Source organism: Monodelphis domestica, chromosome 6, assembly GCF_027887165.1.
Source record: "Monodelphis domestica isolate mMonDom1 chromosome 6, mMonDom1.pri, whole genome shotgun sequence".
NCBI lineage: Eukaryota > Metazoa > Chordata > Mammalia > Didelphimorphia > Didelphidae > Monodelphis > Monodelphis domestica.
In genome coordinates, this window is record NC_077232.1 from 96,388,146 (window position 1) to 96,415,813 (window position 27,668).

The 27,668-nt window shown below is 38.6% G+C and overlaps 1 long non-coding RNA gene across 6 annotated transcripts in view; it reads left to right on the plus strand.

Annotated features, from left to right (window-relative positions):
- LOC103100731 (uncharacterized) overlaps positions 1-19,580 on the plus strand; it is a 193,410-nt gene extending 173,830 nt beyond the window's left edge. For 5 of the 6 annotated variants that reach the window (XR_008912827.1, XR_008912830.1, XR_008912829.1 and 2 more), the window contains 2 exons: positions 5,026-5,240; positions 6,372-19,580. This is a non-coding gene — a long non-coding RNA (uncharacterized LOC103100731). The remainder of the gene's footprint in view (positions 1-5,025; positions 5,241-6,371) is intronic. The other variant, XR_008912828.1, reaches the window with a different exon arrangement.
- The last annotated feature ends 8,088 nt before the right edge of the window (positions 19,581-27,668 follow it).

Genomic DNA, 27,668 nt, shown 5'->3' on the forward strand with positions numbered 1-27,668 from the left:
TTTCTTTCTTTCTTTCTTTCTTTCTTTCTTTCTTTCTTTCTTTCTTTCTTTCTTTCTCTTCTTTCTTTCTTTCTTTCTTTCTCTTCTTTCTCTCTTTCTCCTCTTTCTCTCTTTCTCTCTTCTCTCTTTCTCTCTTTCTCTCCTCTCTTCTCTCTTCTCTCTCTCTCTCTCTCTCTCTCTCTCTCTCTCTTCTCTCTCTCTTTCTTTCTCTCTCTCTTTCTTCTCTCTCTCTTTCTTTCTCTCTCTCTTTCTTTCTTCTCTCTCTCTCTTTCTTCTTTCTTCTCTCTTTCTCTCTCTCTCTTTCTTTCTTTCTCTCTCTCTTTCTTTCTCTCTCTCTCTCTCTCTTTCTTTCTTTCTTTCTTTCTCTCTCTCTCTCTTTCTTTCTCTCTCTCTCTCTCTTTCTTTCTTTCTTTCTTTCTCTCTCTCTCTTCTTTCTTTCTCTCTTTCTTTCTCTCTCTCTTTCTTTCTTTCTCTCTCTTTCTTTCTCTCTTTCTCTCTTTCTTTCTCTCTTTCTTTCTTTCTCTTCTCTCTTTCTTTCTTTCTTTCTTTCTTTCTTTCTCTCTTTCTCTCTCTCTTTTTTCTTTCTCTCTTTCTTTCTCTCTTTCTTTCTCTCTCTCTTTCTTTCTCTCTCTCTTTCTTTCTCTCTCTTTCTTCTCTCTCTCTTTCTTTTCTTTCTCTCTCTCTTTCTTTCTTTCTCTCTTTCTTTCTCTCTCTCTTTCTTTCTCTCTCTCTTTCTTTCTCTCTCTCTTTCTTTCTCTCTCTCTTTCTTTCTTTCTCTCTCTCTCTTTCTTTCTTTCTCTCTTTCTCTCTCTGTCTATCTATCATCTAACCTACCCACCCACATACTCTATCTATCTATCTATCTATCTATCTATCTATCTATCTATTGATCATCTAAGTATTTACTTTACCTCTGAAAGGATATAAGCCTTTTAAAGGCAGGAACTCTTTAGTTTTGTCAGTGTATCTCTAGTATCTAACAGACTGTCTAGAATATGAGGTATTTAATAAATGCTTATTGACTGATTCATAAAAGGAGGCAATTGAGCCAGATCATCTCAATGGTTCTTCTACTGCTCTGTAATTAAAAAATAAAGAATATTAGTTTTGTTCATTGCATTCTGTGGACTAAAGGCCACTCCTGCAGTCAGAGTATTAGTGAAGGAAAGTTAGTGCAATACAAACTGAATAATGAGTGTTGGGATGATGCAGAGTAAAGGGCAAGACCTAGTCAGGTAGCCATGAAAGAGAGAAGAAAACTAAAAAAGGTAATCAGCTGGAGTTCTTGGGATGAATAAAGAGTATTTCAACATGAGAGAGATGTATGTATGTCTGCAGGGCAAAAGGGAAGATGCTGGTGGAGAGGGAAAGGTAATGGAAACCAGAGAAGAAGGAGATCTATGGCAGAGTCACAGACAAAACACCTCCTTGAGTCAAAGTTTAAAGGAAAAAAGCTTCTTTCCTTTTTTTTTTTGACAATAACAGAACACATTTCTCTACCACTTCATAGCTTATGAAATATTTTTATTACAACTTCCATGTGAAATAGTTACAACTGTCCCTATTTTGGAGATAGAGAAATGAGGTTCAAAGAACTGAGAGGGGAAAAAAGAGAACTTCCCTACTCAAAACGGGGTTCAGGAGAGAACAGCTGATGTTTAAGGTTGGCTCAGAGAGAGGAGAGGGGGTTTGAAGATTTTCCCCCTTTTGCCTTTCTTCCTTAGCTAAAGCTGCTCTCCCCAATTTGCTCTTGCCCATCTTGTTCCCCCTCTACTACTTGATACCAAAGGGTCTCCCCTTGATCTGTTCATTCATACTTGTTCACAGCTTGGAGAACAGATAACTTTTAATGTCAACTCAGTCAGATAATGCAAAGAATAACTAGCAGGGAAGGAATGGGAAAAGAAATGGGGAAAAGGGGTCCCTGTCTTTAACTAAAACCCTTTTTCCTCCCTCCTCGAGTTTGGGGGGAACTCAGGCCTTGGCAGCCTGAGTCCTCTGAGAGAAAGTCAGGTTGACTCACCCCTGGGCAACAGGAGTTGAGGTAAAGTCTGCTCAGGTTTCTCTTCAGAAAGTCCCTTCAATTTGGAAGTGTTGGGGGAAAAGATTTCCAGTCACCAGCAGGATAAGTAGGTAACCCTAAGGAGAAAGTCTTTTACCCACCTTCTGTCTTTGGCTTCTCAAGACTGAGAGCAACTCCTCTACCAGCTATAGTCTTCTCCTCCTCAAGATTCTAAACTCCTGGGGTCCCTCCCCCATTGAGGTGATTAATTTCACACACTCTTCAGCCTGGCACTTTTTCTTTAGTGCCAGCCCTGTCACACAGGGTATCTCAAAGTAACACAAGGTTTGTTATTGACAATGTTAGTCATTTTATATTTATTTCCTATTTATTCTGTATGTAATTATATGTGCCTATTGTTTCCCTCAACAGAATACAGAATATAAGCTCACTGAGAGAAATGATTGCTTTGTTTTTCATATCTCTAGCCCCTAGCACAATACTTGGCACTTAATAAAATATTTGGTTGAAGTCATGCATTTGAAACAAAGATTGAGGCAGCTCCATTTGTTTCTTGTTCATGGCATTTCACTTGGGTTTAATAGGAGAGCTGCATTTGGAATCAGAAGACTTGGGTTTGAATCTTGGCTCAGTCATTTTCTACTTAATGTGTCCTTGGGCAAATGATTTAACCTCTCAGAACATCTGTTTCTTCATCTGTAAAATGAAGATGGTGCACCCTAAATCTATGATCTGATGTTCTTGAAGGGCTGACAAAAACCTTGGGTGACTCACAGCCACTCAGCTTTGTGAGATTTCTTTGGCAGAATCCTCTGAAATGGATCTGAAAGCACAACATCTCCATAAAAGCAGTTAAATGAAAGTTTCAAGGACTTTTTATAATCTTAAGGCTTGGGACAAGGACATACTAGTATCATCTTTGCAAGGGGAGGTCTGTACAAGTAGAGATTCAATGGCTGTAGGCCCTTCTTTAGATAGTTGGACGTTCTGTAATCTGAAAGAATCTGGATACTTGGTGTGAATCTTCTTCATTTGGAGAGAACATCCAAGATTTGGGGATCTAAGAAATCTTTTTCTCCCTGGGGAGAAAAAGTAGCTGAGAGTTATTCCCTAGACTGATACTAGGTACATGAAGGACCTCCCTCCTTCATCTGGAACTTAGGCCCTTGTTCTATCAGCTAAAAGAGAGATAGTAGAACTCACTCTTCTTAGAACCTCAGCTGAAGACTCCTAGAGGCAGAACAAGACATCACAACCACATAAGCCATGGTGCAATGCTCAACAACAGCCATGAGACCAATGAAATATTGCTCAGTAGAGACTACATGGTACTCCATGTAGGTCCAATGTGAATAGCATGATGACACCACTTTGAAGAAGCATTGGCAGTGTCCCCTTCCATGTGTGTACTCTATGTGTGACCCTATGATATAATCACTCTTCCCATTAATACTGTATGTAGGGGGCAGCTGGTTGGCTCAGTAGATTGAGACCTAGTCCTAAAGATGATCCTGGGTTCAAATATGACCTCAGCCATTCTTAGCTGTGTGACTCTGGGCAAGTCACCTAATTCCCATTGCTTAGCCCTTACCACTCTTACCCTGTATTGATTCCAAGAAGGAAATGAGGGTTTTTAAAAATTGGTTTGTTTTGTAATCTTAAGCAATTTATTTTATTTAAGAAAATTCACAAAAGGTCCGCATGACACAAAAAAGGTTAAGCCAATTTGCTCTAGAATAGGAAGATAAGTAGTTTCCTGGTACCCCTGAGATAACAAAATAGTCTTATTTAAAATAAATGGAACCATCCAGCATATTGAATGAATTGTCTGTGAGGGACAGACTTGGACAAGTATGGCACAGATAAGAAAGTCAAGAGGAAGAGGTTTTTGTGTCAAAGATCCCTTTGGTGATGGGGGAACTCTATGGATTGCTTCTCTGAATGATGTTTATAAAAAGTTGAAAGGAATTCTAAATCGTAGTTGGTGGTTAGTAAATATAAAGGTGTCATTTTTATACCCTGTCCAACTTCAGGGACCCATTGAAACCTCTCCATATACCTGCTGGTGATCTGTGGACCCCGGCTTAAGAACTCTAGAAGGTCTACTCTAGAAGGTCTGTGATCTGCACTGCTGAAGGCAGTAACCATGCCAACAAGATGATGGGTCATAGAACTAGAATTGGAAGGAACAACAAAGCCATTTAATTTAGTCTCCTTATTTTGTAAAAAGGGAGACTGAGGTTCAGGGAGGTTCAATCTCACGCCAAAGGTCACACAAGTAGTGACTATCAGAGGTAGAATTTGAACCCAGGTCCTCTGACTCAGAACCGGTGTTCATCCTAGGTGCACTATGAGGATTATGCTTATCAATTCTTTTTTTTTTTTTAAACCCTTACCTTCTGTCTTGGAGTCAATACTGTGTATTGGCTCCAAGGCAGAAGAGTGGTAAGGGCTAGGCAATGGGGGTCAAGTGACTTGCCCAGGGTCACATAGCTAGGAAGTGGCTGAGGCCATATTTGAACCTAGGACCTCCCGTCTCTAAGCCTGGTTCTCAATCCACTGAGCTACCCAGCTGCCCCCTATGCTTATCAATTCTAAAATAAATGTTCATTCCCTTCCCCCCTTCCTAGCAAAATGGGTTGATTCTCCAGCGTTTTAGAGAGTTCCAGTGTTTCTGGAGTCACAATATTGAAAGAGAACTTAAAATCCAAGAAATTCAACATGGAGTTTGTCTCTAGGGATCTGTTTTTTCATTTAACCTATGAAATACTTCAAGAAGGCTCCTCTGCCCTTTGGAAACACTACGTCAAATCTCTTTGGCTGGAGCCCCCAGTTCCCATTTGAAAATATATTCAGGTAGTTAGTTAGTAACCCTTATCTATAAAACCCCTCAATGGAATATCAGTGAGTTAATCAACCATAAAACTACTTAGATTGGCCATTTTCCTTATCCCAGGTCAGCATTTTCTGACTTTCTGTAAATATTCTCTCACATGATGCAGGTTAATAGGCTTCCTCATGCAGAAAATTCTTGGCAACCTCTAGAAAAGTTCTCCCAAAGACTGATTACTTTCCTGTTGCCTCAGGCCAACTGCTGATCATCATCCTTCTGCAGCGTGACAAACATAGTTAATATCATACCCTGAAGCTGGGCCTGAAACAGCCAGTCATGCACCAGTTAAAGAACAATTTGGGAGTGTTCCATTTGGGGAGTGGGGTGAGTACTATTTTGGGAGCTATTTGGATTAATTTACAGGAATATGTGAACATGGGCAAGTCACTTGCCTTGTATGAACGTTGCTTTCCTACTTGTAAAATGGGAATAATGATATCTATAATTCCTAACTCATAGGGTTGTTGTGAAGATTAAATGAAAATCAGCTTTATAAATGTCACCTATTATAGGATTATAGGTACATATCTGTGCAAATATAGACACACACCGGATCTCATAGATTTAAAACTGGAAGAGATCTTGGTATTATCTAATTAAATTCCCCTTATTTTACAGACGAGGAAACTGAGACTCAATGAGGTTAAGGTTACAGGAAGTAAATGATAGAGCTGGGATTCAAACCCGTCTTCTAACACCCAAACTAGTACTTTTGCCTCTGTACCAATGGGTGTCCCACCCATTTCAGTTGCATGGAACTTCAGCAAATGAAAAATCTCTCTGGGCATCAGTTTTCTTATCTGTAAAATAGGTATTTATGTTTAATTTTCTCTAAGATCTCTTTAGCTCTGCTATTCTGTTCCCTGTTCTAGGATCTCAAAGCTAGGAAAAGCAGTACATAGAGAACAGGGCTTAGAATCAGGAAGATCTGAATTCAAGTCTGGTCTCTAATGTGTGATCCTGGGCAAGTCATTTAACCTGTTTTCTTCAATTTCTTCTATTGGAAAAATGAGATGATAATTGCACCTTCTTCCCAGGGTTGTTGTGAAAAACAAGTTAAATAGTACTTGAAAAGCCCTTAGCCATCTCTCTCTGACTCTCTCTGTCTCTGTCTCTTCCTTGTCTCTCTCTGTCTCTCTGTCCCCGCCCCTCTTGTTTCTGACTCTTCCTGATCCTATTTAGGATTGTGTTGGCAGAAATATTGTGGTAGTTTGCTGTTTCCTTCTCTAGTTCATTTTGCAGATGAAAAAATTCAGACAAACAGGGTTAAATGACTTGCTCAGGATTATATAGCTAGTATCTGAGGCTGGATTTGAACTCAGGAAGATGAGGCTTCTTGACTCCAGGCCCAGCACTCTATCAATTTGTACCTCTTAGCCACCCAGGGGCTATTCTATAAATGCTAACTATTTAGATTATGATTATTATTTCATGTTCTTTGTTTTCTTCTTTCAGGTTCTCTTTTTCCCTTCCAGAATTGTATGCGTTTTCTATATTCTTTGTTCTAAGGTCCCTTCCTATTTTCCATCATTGCTTTGGGATCTAAAATATACAACTATGATATGATATATTTAAAGCATAAGAGGAACAAGGTCATTTGGAATTCCCTCAAGCTAAATGGCTATAAGTAATCAACCAGAGAGAGTATGGACTGATTTCTTGATTTAGATCACAACTTAAGAAATCTGATTTGGAAGCACAATGATGGACATCAAGTCAAGGTCTGGGTGAGTTGTGTCACCATATTTACTGTGAATGATACCCTAAATCATATATGTTCAGTGGCTACCAGGATGTAGCTCCACACTGAATCTTGCCTATTATGGATTCCGAAGGGCAAGGAAGTTTTCAAATAGCAAAAGGAAACCAGACTGCGCATTTCGTACAGCTGCTCGAGCCATAAAAGAAAAAATTAACCAAGCCTATTAGTCTCCCAGTTTCTTTTTTCCCCATAAAAGCAGCAGTTGGCAATAAATGCCATTCTATTTCTAATAGATGAATGGCCCAGTCATGATAAATCCACTAGCATTTTCAAAGAAGGTGCATTAAATTCAGCACATTTTCTGTGGTGATAGCATTAAGCTTTTTAAAGACTTGACAGTGGACATTTATTAAAGTTGAAACTCTTCAAGCTTGTACAAGGCTGGACCCAAGGCATTCAAGATGACTTGGAAGCTCGAGGCCAGAGTGTATATGGATGGCAGCCCCTCTCATTCCATGGTAAAGGCGTACATGACTGAGGGCAAACTTATCTGAGCCTTGTGCTCAGCTAGAAATCCTTAGGCCTGGGACATATTCAGATAGGCAGGAGTAAGGAGGACATTCGTGGCAGAGAGGACAATCTACCCATAGCTACAGTCTCAGATGGAACTGGGATGGTCTATCCTCCACTCTGTGCTTCTTACTTGGGATCAGGGTGAGGGGAAGGGAGGCCCTGGAAGACGGGTGCCATGATGACCTTGAGGTTCAGGCTAGAGGTCATGGTCCCAGTGACCATGTGGTATGGTCATGGCATGACGATGGTGATGGAGAGAGAGCACAAAATCCTCCTCTCCCTCCTAGCTCATGCCAGTGGCTTGGTGTGGCCACCTATACATAACCCAGCCTTGGCATCAGGAAAATATCAGAACACTGTTAACAGAGTGTCCGGAACACAAGCTTTCAGAGAGATTGGCTTTTCTCCATGTTTGAAGAGGTAGAGTCATAAAGTGGAAAGAGTCCTGGAGCTAGAAATAAGAAAGCCCTGGGTGACCTTTGATCACTGCTTCTTAGCCCTTTGACCTGGAGCCCTTTTCTTTATCTCTCTGGACTTCAGGTTCATGGGTCAAAACAAAGGAGTCAATCAATCAATCAATGTTTATTGAGTGCTTACTATGTTAATGTTTTTCAAAAATTAGTCTTTCAAATATCTGACTTAAAAAAACCAAATTTTATTGATCTTTTGTTTTGATATCACCCCAATTTTTCTTTTTTTATCTCTCCTCTTCCCCTTCTCAGGAAGCCATCACAAAGTATATATATATATATATATATATATGTACACACACACACACACACACACATATATCCTTTATTTCCATTTTAGAATCAATACTGTGTATTGGTTCCAATGCAGAAGAATAGCTAGGCAATGGGAGTTAAGTGACTTGCCCAAGGTCATAAGGAAGTGTCTGAGGCCACACTTAAACCCAGGACCTCTTGTCTCGAGGCCTGACTATCTACTGTGCCACCTAGCTGCCCCAAACAAAGAATATTTTTAAAGAAAAAAACCCCAACAAAATCTATCAATACATTGAAAAAATATGAAAATATATGGAGTTTTTCATAGTCGTGGACTTCCCACTTCTACAGAGGAGAAAAGAAAGATATCCATCCATAGCTTTTCCTTGGGACCATGTTTATTTATTTATTTCAGAATTTTGTAACATTCACAGTTAATAGCTTTTAAAAAATAATTTCTTTTTTTTTAAACCCTTACTTTCTTAGAATTGATACTAAATGTCAGTTCCAAGGCAGAAGAGAGGTAAGGGGTAGGCAAATAGGGTTAAGTGACTTGCCCAGGGTCCCACAGCTAGGAAATATCAAAAGCTATATTTGAACCCAGAACCTCCCTTCTCCAGGCCTGGCTTTCTCCACTGAACCACCTATCTGAACCTGTCAATTGCATTGTGATGGTTCTCTCCTTGTACTAAATGATTATAATAAACTAGCTAATTTCTTAGGTCCCTTGCAGCTCTAGCCTCCTCACAACTTTGATCCTAGGGGTTTCCTCTTCTCTGTTCTATCTTGCCTTTTCTCCATCTCTTTTCTGCTCTATCTTCCTCCCTTCTGCATGGTCATTAACTTCTCCCTCGATGATAGAAACCTTTAACATCTCCGCCTTCTTGGCACATCCTGCCCTCGTGGAAGATGGCAGTAATGCACAATTTTACAGAGTGTATAATTGCAAAATCCTTTCCACTGAGTCCCAGCTCCTCCACAAAGCCTTCTTTGGTAGAGCTAGCTAACCCTGACTCCTCATCTCCATTCAGTTAAACTCAAGCCAATGGATATTTATTACATGCCTGTTATAGTCAAGGGACAGGGCCATATTAGAGAATGAACTGGTCTTGAAGTTGGGAAGATCTATGTTCAAGTTGTACTTCTGACTCAGGTCAGCCCTGTGACCCTGGGCAAATGACTCAGCTATATAATGTCTAAGTACTAAGCCAGTGTCTGAGGCAGGATTAGAACGCAAGAACTCAAGAATGAGAATTCTAGAATTCAAGACCTGCACTTTACCTACTGAGCTACCTGTTCTGAGAGGTGAAAACACTCACCCAAGGTCATAGTGGTAGTCAATAAAAGATCCTGGATTCACACCCAATCTGCTGACTTCAAATCCAGTGCTCTTTATATTATAAGCCTATTTTGCACTGTGGTTACAAACACTTTGCACTCATTTCATTTGATTTACAATAATATTATGATGTAGGAAATGTGGGTATGATTATCCTTAAGTGTTAGATAAAGAAATTTGTGATTTACTTTCCCAGTGTTTCTTGACTGGAACATGGTAAATCTAAGACTTGAACTCAGATCTCCTGACTCCCAGTCTAGCGTTTGCATTTATCTTATGGCAAGCTAAAATCACTTAGTTCTACCTAACCACATATCCATTAGATAGTTGGAATCGGAAAATAAATAAGGATACAAAAAATTCATGAACAAGGTATGAACCAGCAAGTTTAATTACACAAATCACATTGTGGGAACCCCCCCCTCAGATATATGCATTAGCACTGATGTAACTTTACTGATAAGCTATGTACAAAGTTATGAGGTATGCCACAAGTGTGACTATAAAGTGATGAAACTGGATTTTGTTTATGGTTTGTGGAGGAAGAAGAGGGAAAAATTCTATCAGAGATATGTCGGATGTGTGCCGATTTCCTCTGTTTTCTTACTTGGTCCTAGGTGACTTGATCAGGGCGTATATGTTTCCTTGTGTCCATCTTATAATAGATAGAGAAGAGGAACTCTTCTTGAAGATAGAAGCAGCCCATCTTTTGGGGGTCCTTCTAATTCAGAGACCCTAGCATGTAGTGGGTGCTCATGAGAGATAATTCCTAGTTTCAACCAGGGCTCAGTTTATTCAACTGTAAAATGGTTGGATGGTCTTTAAGGTCTTTTATATCTCTAACACGTTGATGTTTTAAAGTTTTAAGACCCATTTCAGTTGTGGCATCCTGTGTTTTATGTTCTAATATTTCTGAGTTAATTGTAATAGGTACATTGCAGGATGATGCAATGTAAGAGCAGGAGTCGTTCTAAGATCCCAAGGTCAGTGGTAATTGAGCTTCTGAAAATATTCAAAGAACGATGAAGAGGATGAAACCTGTGTGGAGCAAAAGAATTATGCCAGGAGCAAAAAGTCTGTGTCAATACAAAGAATGATACCACGTCCTTGGGTAGAAGAGGACAGCAACGTGGTCAAAGAGTTGAAAGTGCTTTATTGATTTACTAGGATTCCTTTCAGCATTCCTATGAGTTAATTCTCTTTCAGGAGAGGAAATGAAGCAGAGAGTGAATTCTATGATTAGCCCCCGTGGTAGGGCAGAGTGATTCAGGAAGATATAATAAGCTCTGTTTACTAGTTCACACTCTTTGTGGTATGCTCTAAATTTGCTAAGTGCTTTGCAGTCAATTTTGTTAGAGACTTATTGGCTATCCTTTATAGCAGAGAAACATTTTAGGTATCCAAAAGGGAAGATACTCTAAACCATGCCATGCATTCTCTTGAAGGAACTTAGAATATTTAGTTTGGAGAAGAGAAGACTTTGGGGAAACATGGATTTTTTTTTCAACTATTTAAAGGGTTCTCCCATGCAAGGGAATTTGCTTTCTTTTTCTTGGCAATAGAGCACAATATATGATCAATAGGTGGAAATTATTGGGAGTAAAATTTGGGCACAATAGAAGGAACAACTTCCTAATAATTTGAGTTGCTTGTTGAAAATGGAGACCTTTAAGAATAGTGTAGATGATCAATCATATGGGACGCAAAACATATTCATGTTTTAGATAGGGGATTGGACTTGGTGACTTCTGATCAGTGGTATACTGGCAAATAAGTTATCAATAGTATCTGGGGGGAAGTGTATGGGCAAAACACTTAAGTTTAAGTCTGAATTATTAACATTTTCTCCAACATTTTCTGAAGTAGCATTTGCCAATTTGTTTAACCTCTCCACAAATGCTCACAGTGAGAATTTAAGCAGAACCAATTCATACGTTTTTAATCCATTGTTTTTCTAAGTTGTATATTTGATTTGTATCTTCACAAATATTTACTTTGTGTTTTAGACATTATGTAAGGAAACAAGATGAAAACAACACATAGTCTCTTTCTTTAAGATGCTTTCAGTTGAAGATGGAAGACATAAAAAAAAATCACAAATCAAGAGACTCGCTAGACTGAATAATAAGGATCATAAATGCTACAGGAATCAGATAAAAGAGTGATCACAAGGGCCTGAAGTTATGGGAAAAGGCAGATGATATGAAAGGATTTGATCTAAATCTTGAAATATGGGTAAAGTGGAGGAAGACAGAGGGTATTTCAAGGAGGAGAAGAGATATAAACAGAGGCAGAGGGATACTCATGATCTTTCTTTTTTTGCTCTGAAAATGTAGAATAGAAAGCCAACCTCAAAACCAACCTGACTTGGGCTCAAGCCGCACCTCTGACACATGCTGATCACATGATCCTGGGAAAGTCACTTAAACTTTTAGTAATTATCTAAGATGATAAATTACTCAAGGTGCCAATCTCTGTTGGTAGAAAATGTTTCATCACTTAGGAGTTTTTTGTACCAGTGAAATCTCAGATCTGGCCCCTATCTTGAAAGTAATTAAAGTTTGTGCATCCCTACATGTGGAAGACCCCATGGACATACTTCTTGGAAAAGACATACTCATTCCCTTGCCAAGCAAATGCTTCCATCTTGGGTAATCTGGTCATTTACAAACTCACCTTAGATTCATAAGAAAACAAATGGGAATATGATAGAAGATTTAACTTGAGGGCTACTGAGATATTAGTTTCATGGAATACAATTTTTGTGTGGACGTGGGGGCTTGAAAACCAAGCTGAGGAGTTGCAACCTTATATTGTGGTGGGGGGCGGGCAGGATTGAAAGTATTTTGATAGAGGAGGGACATAATGAGAACTGTGTTTTAGGAAGATTAATCAGTCAGATGGTCTTGTGCAGGATGATGGGCAGAGACTATATATTTCCACATAATGAGAAAATTGAGCTGCTGTCCTGGGTTGTACAAACTCACTGCCTCAGTTTTGTTTAACCTCGCCACAAATGGAATGGATTAGCATAGTCTAGAAGGTTAGTTACCTGGTACAGCAGATGGACTGATGAGTGAGGAAAATTCATCTTTATGAGTTCAAATCCAGTTTCTGATATTTACTACCTCTGTGACCCTGGGCAAGTTACTTAAACCTGTTTGCCTCAGTTTCTTCACTGATAAAATGATATGGAGAAGGAAATGTCAAACCACTCCAGTAATTTTGCTTAGAAAACTCCAAATGGGATCATGAAGAGTCAGCCACAACTGAACAACAACAAAAGCATGATGGAGTGGAAAGAGTACTTTACTGGAAATCAGAAGACTTATTTTTCTATCATTGCTTTACTACTTGCTATCTGTGTGAATTTAGGTAAATCATCTTCCCACCTCTATTTTCTCATCTTTAAAAGGAGAGGTTTGTAGATGATCTCTAATTCCTTTTGGTTCTAAATACTATGACTGGTGGTAATTAGATAGCACAGTGGATAGAATGCTGGACCTGGATTCTGAAAGATCAGAGTTTACTTACTAGCTGGGTAATCCTGGACAAATCACTTAATTTGGTTGCTTCACCTTTCTCATCTGTACAGGGAAATAAGAATAGCATCAACTCTCAGAGGTTGTTCTGAGGCTAAAATAAGATAATACCTATAGCTCTGTGTAAACCTTAAAGTGCTATATAAATGCTATTATTATCCAGGTCTCTTTGACCTCATGAGTGAGTTTCCTATAGAACCATGGAATTGTGAAGCTAGAAGGATCCAAAGATTATCTAAGCCAACCATTATTCAACATATGGAATACTATATATACTATTCCTGTCAAATTACTCTCTAAAGTCCATTTGAAGACTTCTAAGGTCAGGGAACTCATAACCTTTTGAGCCCACTTGTTTGACTTTTAGATAGCTGTACTTTTAGACATTTTCCCCTTCTATTGATTTGAAATGCACATTTCTGTAACTTCTACCCATTGATTCTTTTTTTAAAAAGAAATATTTATTTTAGTTTTATTTAATTGGTCAATTTAGAACATTATTCCTTGGTTACAAGAATTATATTCTTTCCTTCTCCTCCTCCCTACCCCTTCTCATAACCCATGTGTAATTCCACTGGGTTTTACACGTGTCTTTGGTCAAAAACTTTTTTCATGTTGTTGATGTTTACACTAGGATGATCATGTAGAGTCTGCATCCCCCATCGTATCTTTATCAACACATGTGATCAAGCAGTTGTTTTTCTTCTGTGTTTTTGCTCCCACAGTTTTTCCTCTGAATGTGGATAGTATTTTTTCTTATAAATCATTCTGAGTTGTTCAGGATCACTGCATTGCCACTAATGGAGAAGTCCATTACGTTCGATTATACCACAGTGTCTCAGTCTCTGTGTACAATGTTCTCCTGGTTCTGCTCCTCTCGCTCTGCATGACTTCCTGGAGGTTGTTCCAGTCTCCATGGAATTCTTCCACTTTATTATTCCTTTGAGCACAATAGTATTCCATCACCAACATATACCACAATTTGTTCAGCCATTCCCCAATTTACAGCAGCTGGCCAGCAACCACTGCATAAAAGGGAAATCTAAAGTAATGTAACTGAGGAGGAGAACAGAAGTCAGGAGAATGGGTAAAGAAATTGAGCAGGACACACAGATCAATTGAATGATAAGGAACAGGCACAAACTCTTTTAATATCTTCCTTTGTAGGGCTGTCAGTGAAGGAAGATACGAATAACCAAGAATACATGGAATGAAGAATTCCTAGATAGGAATAGAAGTCAATAGCAGTGAAAGGTTAGGTGAGAGAGGAACAAAACAACAAAGAGAGAAGATATTTAGAGACCACAGTAGAGCTCCAGAGAAGGTGTGATTCTTTTGGCATGCAGCCAAGTCCAGAGTGAGAGGGAAAAAAGAGGAGTTGCTTGTCCTTGTCTTTTTATTGTAGTGGAGATTAGGAGGTACATAATGCATATGTAACAAGGCATATTGGATTGTCATTGGTTTAAATACAAATTACAACACTTTCTGGGCGTGGATTCAAAAGACAAAGAAACTTGGATTAGGGCCAGAATGTTAAGAATTCTGAGATCAAAGGTCTAGACCTCCATTGCCCATGCATAGGCCTGACCATGCCTTTGTTAATACAATTTCCATACATCAAACATTTACCTTATACATACAAATGTGTGGACTGTTACACAATTGAAGGGCATCCCCTCATTTTCCAATTTTTTGCCACCACAAAGAGCGCAGCTATGAATATTCTTGTACAGGTCTTTTCCCTTATTATCTCTTTGGTCTACCCATTGATTCTGCTTCTGCTCTATGGTGTCAGTTAGGATAATGCTAATGACTTTTTAAAAAAGTTTTTTGGGGGGCGGAGTTTAAAAAATTCAACTAATATATTTTGTATTTCCTCCTTCCCACCTACCCACCATTTAAAAGAAAAGAAAAAAATCTTGTAAAATATGCAGTCAAGTAAAACATTTACACATTGTCTATGTCCAAAAAATAAATTTCTTTTTTTGCATCTTGAACTTATCATGTCTCTGTCAAAAGATGAATAGCATAGTTCATCTGTCATCTGGAATCATAACTAATCATTACATTGTTCAGGATTCTTTAGTCTTTCAAAGTCATTTTTCCATTACAGTGTTGTAAAATTGTTTTCTCGTTTTTGCTAATTTCCCTTTGATCACTTTCCCTTTGTTCATAAAAAGTCTCCTCAGGATCTCTGATGTGTAAAACCTTCATCCCTTCATCTTTTCTTATTGAACAATAGAACTCCTTTACACTTATTTAACATGTTTTGCCCAGCCATTCTTCAATTGATAGGTACCCCCTTAGTTTCCAGTTTTCTACTACAAAAAGAACTACTATAAATATTTTTGTACTCATAAGACCTTTTCCTCTTCTTCGAACTCTGATAGACATGGGCCTATATAGTGGTATGGCTACAGCAAAGAGTATATACAATTTAGTGACTTTTTGGGGGCAAATAATTCCAAATTACCTTTTAGAATGACTGGATCAGTTGACATCTTCACCAACAGTGCCTTAGTACTCGTTTTACACGTAGACCTTCCAATATTTCTCATTTCCCTTTTGTGTCATTTTTGCCAAACTGATGAATGTGAGGTTGAACCCAAGAGTTGCTCTAATTATTTAGATTTAGAATGTTTTTATATGATTGTTAATAGTTTAGATGCCTTTCTTTGGGAACTGTCTTTTCATATCCTTTGGTCATTTATCAATTGGAGAATGGTTCTTATCTGGTGTAATTTCCTCATGGCCGTCCTTCAAATCTTTGAAGACAGTTATCAAATCACTTACCTGCTCCTTGCTCCAAATCTTTTCATCTTCAAGGTAAACACTTCCAATCCTTTCAGCTGAAGCTCAGAGAGATGGAATAACATGCATGGTGACACAGCTAGTGTGAGACCAGGGATTTTAAAACACTGGAAGGACAAGATATAGCAATTGGCACAATTGAATGCAAGAATTTCAAAATAATTTACTGTAATTAACATTAATTAATAATTTACTGTAATTAACATTAACTTCTATATGACCTAATGCATTTAAACATAATTACAGGCAGACATTATAATTTTACTTTGAAATAAAAATTTTCACCCTACTTTCCCTAATATATGCAAATGCCCTGAATCAGTGGACACAGCTGTGTCTTTGAAGGTATTCCTCTTAAAGTCCAGCCCTTCTGTTAAATTCAGACCTTCAGGCTATAAAATCAGAGCTGTTTTCATGACCGGGATTCTTATCTAAGGGTCCATGAACTTATGTTTTAAAAAATATTTTAGTAACTATTTCAATAACACTAATTTCCTTTATAATTTTATTTTACACATTAAACATTATTCTGGGGGCAGCCAGTGGATAGAGAACCAGTCAGGAGGACCTGGGTTCAAATCTAGATTAAGATATTTCCTAGTGGTATGCTGTGGGGCAAGTCACGACTCCAAACTGCCCAGCTCTTACTGCTCTTCTGCCTTGGGATAGATTCATGGTATTGACTCTAATACAGAAAGCAAGGTTTTTAAAAACAAACAAGCAAAAAAACCCAAACCCCAAACTTGATTCGGAGAAGGGTTCTACAGAATGTCTCACTGGCCTGCCAAAGGATCTACAACCCATAAAAAGATTATGAACCAGAGGCAGATAGGTGGCTAAGTGGAAAGAGAGCCAAGCCTAGAGTCAGGAGGTCCTGGGTTCAAATCTAACCTCAGATACTTCCTAACTGGGTGACCCTGGACAAATCACTTAATCCCTATTGCCTAGTCTTTACTGCTTTTCTGCCTTGAAACCCATACAGTATTTGTTCTAAGATAGAAGGTAAGGGTTTAAAACAAAGTTTATGAGCCACTGCTTCACTAAATCATGCCAACTTCCTCTAGGCAGCTAGTTAAGTCCAAGTTGCCCTAGGATAGATTTAGATGCTGGATACAGTCACATGGTTTATTGAATATATTTTAAAACTTCACTTCTCAAGTCAAAATTTGTTTAAATATTTATTTGCCTTTGACTCACTTTCTAGCACTTTTAAATGTTTTTACTTTAATTGTCAAATTACTGTCAACGTTGTTTTCACAATTTTTTTTAATTGTTCTGTTCCTTCCACTGTCTAAGACGTTACAGACAATGGTCATAAATCTCCCTGAAAAGAAAACAGAAGTGTCTATTTTAATTTTGTATCAATTTTCCAATGTCTGGAAAGCATCGTGGGAGAATAGAGGAAAACATTCTTTTATGAGCATTTGAAATTGCTGGTGCTTTTGTTTACTTAGAATATTGCTGTTTATGATAATGTACAAAAGGCTTGGTCAGGAAACAAACATAGGTGCCTAGATATAATAATAATGATAATAGCTTTTAAATGGTTCTTTAAGGTTTTTGAAGCTATGTACATATTTTATTTAATTCCTACAATTATTATTATTATTATTATTATTACCCAACTTTAACAGATGAGGAAACTGAGACTGAAAAAAATTTGAACTAAGTTCTTTCTAACTTGGTCGCTTATTCCTCCTATTCCTTGTATTACCTGTTTCTAAATTTAGAGCTAGAAGGGACTTAAGAAGCTATCTAGTACAACTCTTTCATTTTACAGAAGAGGAAACTGAGGACTAGGGAGGGTATATGACTTGCCCAAAGTCCCACAATCAGTGCCAGAAGCAAGACTAAAACCTGCTATCTTCTGATTCCAGAGACAACACGCTTTCCAATTTGCTGCCTGTCATGCAATCTCAGTTTGGATTAGGAGTAGATAAGGAAAGGGAAGGTGAATAATTTAATTAAGGGATTTTTGGCAAGTCATCTCTCTGTCTAGGCTTCCATAACCTTATTTGGGTGACTAGGGATACAGACCTTTGCTTTACCTGTGTGTGTTTTTTTTTTAAATACCCTTTGGAGAAAATGCAATATTAAATGGTAAAGCATTTTTTAAAAAGTTGAAATTCTACAAATGTAAAGTACTTTTGTCCTTTCAATTCAATTGAACCAACAAATAAAAATAAATTTGTTTCTATTTTTTTATTCTCCCTAAATTTTCCCCAGCCATCTTCCTCCTCCCTTTTCCTAGAGAGCTATTCCATATGACTAATATAATTTTTAAAAAAAAGTGAAAGAAGGGGAAAATCAGCAGAACCAATACACTGAAGAATCTGAAAATATAAGAAATGTTCCATATCTGTGGGCCTTCTCCTTCTGCAAAGTACCAAAGAGAGGTAACATCTCATTTCTTCAATGGGACCAAGCTAATTCTTTGTGATATTGCAACATTCATTTCTGTTTGTGGTTTTTGCTCTACTTCCACTCTGTAATTACATATTGTTATCATAGCTGTGATCATTATATCTATTATTTTCTTGGCTCTGCTTACTTAACTTGGCTTTGCATTATTTAAACATGTCTTTGATTGCTTCTTTGTATTTGTCATATTTGTCATTTCTTATAGCATAATAATATTCTATACATTCGCTTACTATAATTTGTCTAGCCATCCCCCAATTGATGGACATCTATTTTTGTTTCCAGTCTTTTGCTACCACAAAAAGTGCTGCTATAAATCTTTTGATATCTTTTGGGGAATTTCTTTTTTAGCAATACCTCCTTTGGGTATATGTATAGTAGTAGAATCTCTGAGTATAGGTATTTTCACCACTTCATTTGCATACTTCCAAGTGTCTTTCCAAAATGGTTGTATTAAATCACAGCTCCATCAATAATGCATCAGTGTGTCTCTTTTCATGGTCCCTTTAACATAGGTTATTCCCATCTTTCAAAAATCATTTTCTTAAGCATCTAAGATGTGCGTGGCATGGTCCGAGGTTCTCAAGATACAAAGTTCAAAAATGACCCTACTATTTTCTGAAAAGAATAAATTAAATAATAGTATTATTGTTATTTAATTGTAATTTAATAATAAATTAAGTAAACAACAGTAAAGAATTGATTAAGAAGTACTGAATTTGGAACAAGGAGACCTTGGCTCAATCTCTGATCCAAGATGACTATGTGAGCACAGACAAGTTTCTTCCATGCTATGTTAAGTAAACTTCCATAAACAAACTGTCCTAAGATCTAAAAGTGTATCGTTTTGATACATTTCCAAACCTCAGTCACTAGACTGGCCTGATTCAGGTCCGGATAACAAAACTGAATGGCTAGAGTTGTAGAGATAGGAATAGGGCCTCAGTCTGTGATTCTGCTGAAACTCCTTGTTGAGGAAGCTTCCTTTTCTGATGCAGGTTGGCATCTTCTCTTGGAAAATTGTCTAGAACACTGACAGTTTGAGGGACTCACTCACATTCACAACATGTTGTCTTTCAAACTAGAATTATACAACCACAGAATAATTGTTCGATATCAAATAATATGACCCCACTTTTAAATGGATTAATAGGCACCAGGGTTTCCAGATGGGGAAGAGAATGTCAGTTGGAGTAATCATAGGGGGAAGTAGGACATGAATGATTTTGCATAATTCCAAATGTCTTTCCAAAATGGTTGTACTAAATCACAGCTCCATCAATAATGCATTAGTGAGTCTATCTTTTGACAACCCCTTTAACATGGTCTATTTTTCTTAAGGAAGGAAGGAAGGATGTGATTGGTGCTATCAGATAGGGGAAGAGAGGAAATTATCTGGGCAAAGGAAGCTGAATAAGGAGGAACAATCCACATGTAACCATTTAAATCTGGTTCAAAGACTTTCCATTTTTTGTTAGCAAAGAACAAATCTCAATCAAATGCTGAAATTCCTAAATCTGATGTGATATGAGTGCACACACACATAATCTCTCTCTCTCTCTCTCTCTCTCTCTCTCTCTCTCTCTCTCTCTCTCTCTCTCTCTCTCTCTCTCTCTCTCTCTCTCTCTCTCCCCCTCCTACTGTGTTGTTGCTGAGAGAAAAACAAAGTATTCCTGACCCCATTGAAAAGTATGTTTTTCTTTCCATACTTGAATAAGCAATCCTCCCCACCTCTCACCATTATGTCTTTTAAACTGAGTCCTATGGATCTGTTAATAAGAATCAGGTTTTCATTCTTTATATCTCTGCATTTGAAGAGAGAGGAGTCTGAGGTGGGGTGACCCCGCTGATTTCTTTGCCAACATAACAATAGAAAAGCTCAAAAGGCATTTTAAAAGTCATTAAAAAAATCCAATCCCAAGGAGTTTATAAATTCTTTTATGATGTACAATACTAACAATCTTGTTTTCCTTTTTGAATTGATGAGGGAGATATTATTATCATCATTTAAACCTCCTTTGCTTGTTATTAAAAATAGGCAAATCATGGATAAAATTGGTACAGGACTTAAACAATTTTCAGTATGTTGATATGGAATATCATTGTATTGAATTCACTAAAAAATCCGTCTAAATACATAAGCCAGCATTATGGACCCACAGATCTATCCCTCTCAGTCTTGTGCTAGTTAGCTAGAATGGGCTCCTCTGAGGCTGTCTTATGAATCATGGGCAGCCTTGGAAATAGGCTGGAAGCTAAGACCAAGCTTATCAAGGTAGAAAGCAAAAAAAAAACCAAACAATATTTCAGAACCAGGGAGGAGGCAGTGATAGGTGGATGAAGACAACAAATATTCATTTTGACAAGCATTTATTAAATGCCAATTATGTATAGACACAATGTAAGTGTCTTGGGGATACAAAGACAAAAAAAATCAACCCATCTCTGTCTGCTCTCAAGGAACTTGCATTCTATTGATAAAATGTACACAGATAAGTAAATACAAACTATGTATACAAAGTACACATAAAGTGATTTCCTAGGAAATGGCCCTAGCAGTTGAGGGGATTAGGAAAGAACTGGCAATGAATAATTAAGTATATATTTATTATCCAAAGATCAACCAAACACATTTGAAAATATTCATTTCTAGATTGGCTAAAAGGTGATGAATTTTTTTTGGGGGGGTAGAGTCACAAGACTTAGAAGGTCAATAGAGATCATATACTAAGTCAAAGAGGTATTCAGGCTCCTGGTGAAGGGAGTACTCACACCAATGAAATCACAGATTCTTGCAGTATTTCAGAGATCATTACTTTCAGGAGCAGCATCCTTGCTCAGCACACTCTTTCCTTTAAAAGAAGTACTTCTGGACTCTCTCTGATGACCCCCTGATTCCCAGACTATTGCTATTTCCTCAGCAACAGGATGCTTTATGAAGGAAAACTTGAGGAAACAAAGCTCCAGGCAGTGACCTTTGTTGAATTCTTTTTTGCCACCTCTCCTGATCCAGCTATTTTGAGCTGTGTTACTTGTCAGGTCTACATAAATAGCCTCAATTATTCAGTTGAGGTTCCTTCACTCCTTGTCTGAGAGGGAGGGTCTTGGTCACTTAGAGGAGTCCATTGTAGGCATGGTTGTTAGATTTGCAGATGATTTGAAGTTGAGAGAAATAGCTTAAGATTTTGAATTAGTCAGTACCCAAAGTACTGGGCTAAATCTAATTAGATGAAATTACATAGCAATGAATGTAAATTTCTAAAATTGGATTAAAATAAAACAGAATCAGGCTCTCTTCTTAGATATGATCTTTTATGAATTATAGGTGTATGCCTTCACTATTCTTCTGGCATTGTACCTGTTACTTTCTGTGGGATCAGACTTGGTAGATAAATGAACATTTTTCTCCTTCTCTGGACCTTTTTAATTTAATGCCTTCTTGATCAGACTTGAGCCTGGTCCTTTGAAGACAAGCATAAAAATCTTTTCTGAATGATAGGACATGGTTCCTTATCCCCTTTAAGTGTAGTTAGGTAGATGACTAAATGAACACGAAAGGGTTAAATAATACCAGATAATTCATATAGGTTGAGTGAATGATACAAATTAGAAATGTTATATGTATTTAGAGAGAGATTATTGCCAGGTGGATGTGATTATGATGGAAAGAGACTCCTAGAAAGATAGGTTGTGGTTGAATAAGCAAAGAGGATGGGGAAGATTTAGAGTGGGGAATGAGCATGATGAGTGCCTGGGAACAGAAGGAGTCTTAAAGAAGAATAATAGGGACTAGAGTGAGTTTAAAATAGAAAGGTAGGTTAAAAGGCTAGATTGTGGAGGATATCCAATTTTAGTCTAAGGAATTAGTTCTTAAACATAATCTCTGGGAACCTGTTTCCTCATCTGTAAAATGGGTATGAAAACACTAGTACAACCCCTTAACATTTTTTAGGGTTGCTGTAAGAAAAGAGTTTTTAGAACTTTAAAGTCCTATTCTCATGTGAGTAGCTATTATTAATATTAATATTAATTGTGTCTCGGTATCTCAGAGTAGGAAGACATCTCAGAAATTTCTTGTTAACAACCCATCCCTAAGTGATTGATAATCTACACTATCCCCAAAAGATCATTCAGGTTTGTTTGAAATCCTCTGAGGTAGCCGATTCAGACAACTTTAATTGTTGAGATTTCCTTTTCTTGTTCCCGATTATCAAACTGATAAGTTGAATTCCACAAGAAACTCTTCAAAAAACTAGGAGGCAACTGTCCTGTCCCTCTCTAAATCTCTTGACTTTATGATCTGGGTGCCATTACTTTGGTATTGTTGGCTTCTCCCTATTTCTTGGCATGCTGTTCTTTGCAAATCATTTTAGAAATAACTTTCTACTTATTCACTTGACATGAGTTAGAGGTAGTTGGTGATGACAATCGATTTATCATCCTTGGAGCCTAATAGTAATTTCTTATTATTTTTAACTTTCATGTGTTCAACTGCCAGTGGGCAAGTACAGCTGTCATGTATTACAGGGATTTTCTACAGGAGAAAAATTTCAGAGGAAAAACATCTAAGTTTTTATTTCCTCTTGAACTTATTCTGATTTTTCTCTCTCAATTTTCTTCTTTTTTTAAGAAGGGGAAAATATCAAACATTCACATTTTATAGACGCTTGAGGTTTTGTCACAACATCTATGTGAGATAGATAGGGAAAATGTCACCTCCGTTTTATAGGTGGAGAAACTGAAGCTTCCACTGATGAAATTATTTACCCAAGATAATATAGCTGGCCATGGTGGTCAGGATTTATACTTAGCTCTTCCAACTCCAAATGCCCCACCTTTTCCATCTGGCTACTTTGGATGTTCTACATACTTTTCTAATTTGTCTTTTGGGCTACAGAAATGGTCTTCTGTGATTTTTTTTCCAACAAGTTCAGTTTAATTATTGAGATTTCCTCTTCTTGTTCCTGATTATCAAGCCAATAAGTCAAATTCTGTTTGTCTTCTAGAGAATATGACCAATTTGCTCCCATATCTCAAACCTTTCTACCTATGTATGTCTATATAGATGTTTATCACAAAAGAATGTTGTCTTAAACCTAGAACACAAAATATACATATTTGGGCATCCTAGACAGCCAACTCTTAAGTATAAACGGGACTAGATTTCTGAATGGGCAGCTAGGTAGCAGAATGGATAGAATGTTGGGGCTGGAGTCAGGAAGACTCATATCCAAGAGTTCAAATTCAGCCCCAGACACTAGCTGGGTGACCCTGGACAAGCCTCTTAATCCTCTTTACCTCAGTTTTCTCATCTGTAAAATGAATTGGAGAGAGAAATGGCAAATTATTCCAGTCTCTTTGCTCAGAAACCTCCAAATCGGGTCACAAAGAGTCAGACATGACTAAAAAATGGCTAAATAACAAGAAAATATTCCTAAATGGAAACTAATGACCTGTGAGACAGCTTTTTAGTCACAGCAAGAAACGGATCCCAGTGCAGCCATGGGCGGGACAACACTGAACTGATTTGTCAGAAAAAACAATTATATTAAAATGATTCCTATTCTGCTCAGTCCTGCCTCCTGTGTTTGGTCTGAACTTGTTTTTTAAAAAGCCCATTTTAAGAATATACCAATATCTGATACTGGCTGATAGCATGTGATGGCATATAGTTGTGAATGAGCATTTATCCAGGGTCCTTCCCAGGGCGGTTTGGCTATTTCTTCCATCTAAAAGTCAAGGTGAGATTTTGTTATCCCGAGGGGCTCTGGCTGATGTTGTCGGCCCCTCGGGCTCTAAAGGAAATAGAAAGGCCAGCTCACAGGGAATCACTACACCCTGCCTTGGTGACCCAATGTTTCTTTATGGAACTGAGGGTGAGAATACCATGTGTGTCCTCTTCCTCGCAGAATTGTTTTGAGAATTAAAGTGCCTTCCATGCAAAGTATTTTTTAAACCCTTACCTTCTGTCTTGGAATCAGTACTGTGCATTGGCTCCAAGGCAGAAGAGTGGTAAGGGCTAGGCAATGGGGGTCAAGTGACTTGCCCAGGGTCACACAGTTAGGAAGTGTCTGAGGCCACATTTGAACCCAGGACCTCCCGTCTCTAGGCCTGGCTCTCCATCCACTGAGCCACCCAGCTGCCTCCCCCAAAGTTTTTTTTTTTTTAATCTTAAGCCATTATCTCCATGTAATGCCATTCAGAAGGTGGTCTGAGAATAAGCTGTGGGTGTGTGCTCTTCCCCAACTCCCTTTGGGACAAGTCTTGACTGAAATATCAAATAATATCTCAGGAATCAATCAACTCATGTTTATTAAGCACCTGCAAAGATGCAGAGACGGAGATGAACTGTCGTGGGTGAGGCTAGCAAGAAGGAGAGCTGGAAGGGATTGTGGCATGTGAGAGGGAATGATAGAGAATACTATGATTTGGGGTCTAGCTGTAAAGGCTTTTAAAAGGTAAACAGAGGAAAGCTTGGAGGCAATAGGGAGCGAAGTGGGTTTAGCTTCACAGCCAGACCCCAAACTGTCTTTCTAACCTTAGCCCATCTCATTCCCTTTTCCGCCTCCTTTTTATGTTAAATGAGGGTTTTGGTGCTTTCCAGCTCTAAATTCTCTACTTGGTTCTACCGACCTTTTATGGTAGAGTAGAAAGATTATATGGCTTGAGCCAAACCCTAAGGATAATATGAGGATAGAGTTAGAGCTGGAAGGCCAATCAAGTCAACAGACGTGTACTAAGTACTTGCCCCATAACAGGCTCTATATCAAGAACAGGAATTACAACCAAAGGAAAAAGAAGCTTGCATTCTAATGGGGGAAGAGAGCACAGAAAAGGAAACTAAGAAGCTCGGGTGAGGAGGGTGGGGCATGGTGGCAAAGTCTTGAGAATGAAGAATAGGGGCAGCTTGGTGGCTCAGTGGAGAGGCCCTGGGCCCACATCTGGCCTGAGACACTTCCTAGCTGCGTGACCCTGGGCAAGTCACTTGACCCCCATTGCTGAGTCAATCTTCTGCCTTGGAGCCAATACTTATATTGGTGAAAAAAGAAGGAAGAATGATTGGTTTGGATCCTTCCTCAAAATAGAGGGTCATTAAAATGAGAAACAATCAAATCAAATCCAATTCCCACATTTTCCAGATGAGGAAACTGAAGCTGATAGGTGATAAGTGACTTGCCTAGGGTCACACAAGTAAATTCTGGGATAGGTTTTTAACTTAAGACTTCCTAATTAGTGTTTGTCACTTTTTCCCCCCTCTGGTTTTCAATTTCCTTTCCCCCCCCCTTTTTTTAAAACCCTTATCTTTTGTCTTGGAACCAATAGGTAGAAGAGTGGTAAGGGCTAGGCAATGGGGGTTAAGTGACTTGCCCATCTTAAAACCCTTACCTTCCATCTTGGAGTCAATACTGTGTATTGGTTCCAAGGCAGAAGAGTGGTAAGGGCTAGGCAATGGGGGTTAAGTGACTTGCCCAGGGTCACACAGCTGGGAAGTGTCTGAGGCCACATTTGAACCCAGGACCTCCCATCTCGGGGCCTGGCTCTCCATCCACTGAGCCACCCAGATGCCCCTGGTTTTCAGTTTCTTCATCTGAAAAATGAAGAGCTTGGCCTCTGTGACCTCTAATTTCCTCTAGTTTTAGAAAGCTAGGATTCTCTCTTATTTTCTTGTTACTTGAACATTCCTTCTCTCCCCTTTGTCGTTCAATCATTTCAGTTGCATCTGACTCTATGTGACTCCTTTTGGGGTTATCTTGGCAAAGGTATTAGAGTGGATTCCCTTCTCTCGCTCATTTTACAGATTAGAAAACAGAGGCAAACAGAATTAAATGACTTGCTCAGGATGACATAACTTGGTGTCTGAGGCTGCATTTGAACTTGGGTCTTCCTGACTCCAGGCCCACTATTCTCTCCACTGTGCCGTCTCATCTAACTAACTTCCTCTAATTGGCCTCATTTTTTTCCTCCAATAAATGGACATCAGAATAATTGTACTTCCTCCCCTATTGACATTGTAAGGCAAATGTTGTATAAATCCTTTAGCAATAGGACATTATTATTATTATTATTATTATTATTTATTTAATTTCAGTCCAGTTTTTGTACCGGAGGTTTCTTTGACTTGTTACGTACGTAGCCTGGTTGGCAGCCTGGCCAGAATAAATGTCTGGGGAAGCCAGCAGCCTGGAGGATGGGAACATAGACCCTGGGGCTGTCTGTCAGCGGCAGATGTTGGTCTTAAAAGGCAAGAGAGCACAAAAGCTCCCTGGATCAGGCTGATGCCTTTGTGTATATAAATATTAGTCAGGAGGAGGGCAGAAGGGCTTTGTCAGGCCTCAGAGTTAAGGCTCAGGGCTTTAATTTCACCTGAGGGATAGCAATTGGGCTGTTTCTTCCAAGGAGTTTATTTGTAGTTAAGGTCCTGGAACATTGGATTCAATTAACTAACAGTTTAGGAGCCATGGGGAATCCAACTCTCCTTCGACTTCCATTTTCTCTTACAAATTGTCTCCTAGTTTCTTGCTTTCATTTAAGTGACTCTTTTCCCCCCTTTAAATTATTTTCTTCATCTTCAGAGAATTCTATATTCACAGAAAGGCTAAGATTGGCACCTGAATCCACAGGCCTCTGGTGGGGCGATAATAGAGGGAGCCTGCCTTCTAACACCTCTTCCTGACAATTTGTCTCCAATTCAACCAGGAGGTGAAGCTTCTCATGAAGGAAAAATGGCTTCGAGAATTGGACAGAAGCCTATCCCTATGCCCTCATTTCACAGATGGGGAAACAGACTCAGAAGGGGCTTGTTTGGGGGGGGCAGGCAGCTATTTTGGGGCAGGACTAATGCCCAGGTCTGTGTTACACACACACACACAGTCCACCACACCCCGGATGGCGGCTTTGCTTTCTGGGCCATCTTGCTATGTCAAGAGTCAAGTATGGTTCTTTGTAGTTTAAACTTCCTACAGGCCTGCTAAACAGAATAGAACAAAAAGAACAACAAATGTAGCAATAACCAGCTTAAACACATATGGGGGATGCTGGGAAAGTACTACATAAAACAAACTATATAAATGAGTTATTACTTTTTGATTTTTTTTTTTTGCACCTGGGGCAACTGAACAATTCAATCGAGAAGAAATAACAGTTGGAGACTGGGATAGGATGAGATTCTTGCCAGGATGACAATCACTGGAGTGCAGTGGAGAGTGGGATTGGGTGGCTGCAAGGGGAAGAGGATCGGAAGACGTTATCAGTGAGCTTCCTATTTTAATTCATTATTCTTGATAATTAGTGCCAGATTTAGTGGCTTATATGCTATGAAAAGACCAAAGGGATTTAGATGCACCTCTAAGTTTTGTGGCCTTGAAGAGAAGGCCCAGATCCCCTGCTCTGTTTACCCAGTTAGTGACTTGGATGTCTTTGTGAAAAATTCATTTTGTCCTAGTAGGCCTAGGCAAGAGACCCACTGGAAATTTCTGAACTGGCTCATGACATGCATTAGGGAAGAATATTTTGCCAGAGTGAAGGATGGATTGGAGAGGAACAGGAGGCTCAGAAATGAGTTAAGTGGCTATTAAAATAATCCAGATTAGAGGCGATGGGGGATGTATCAGGATGGTTGCAGTGTAGTGGAAAGAAAGA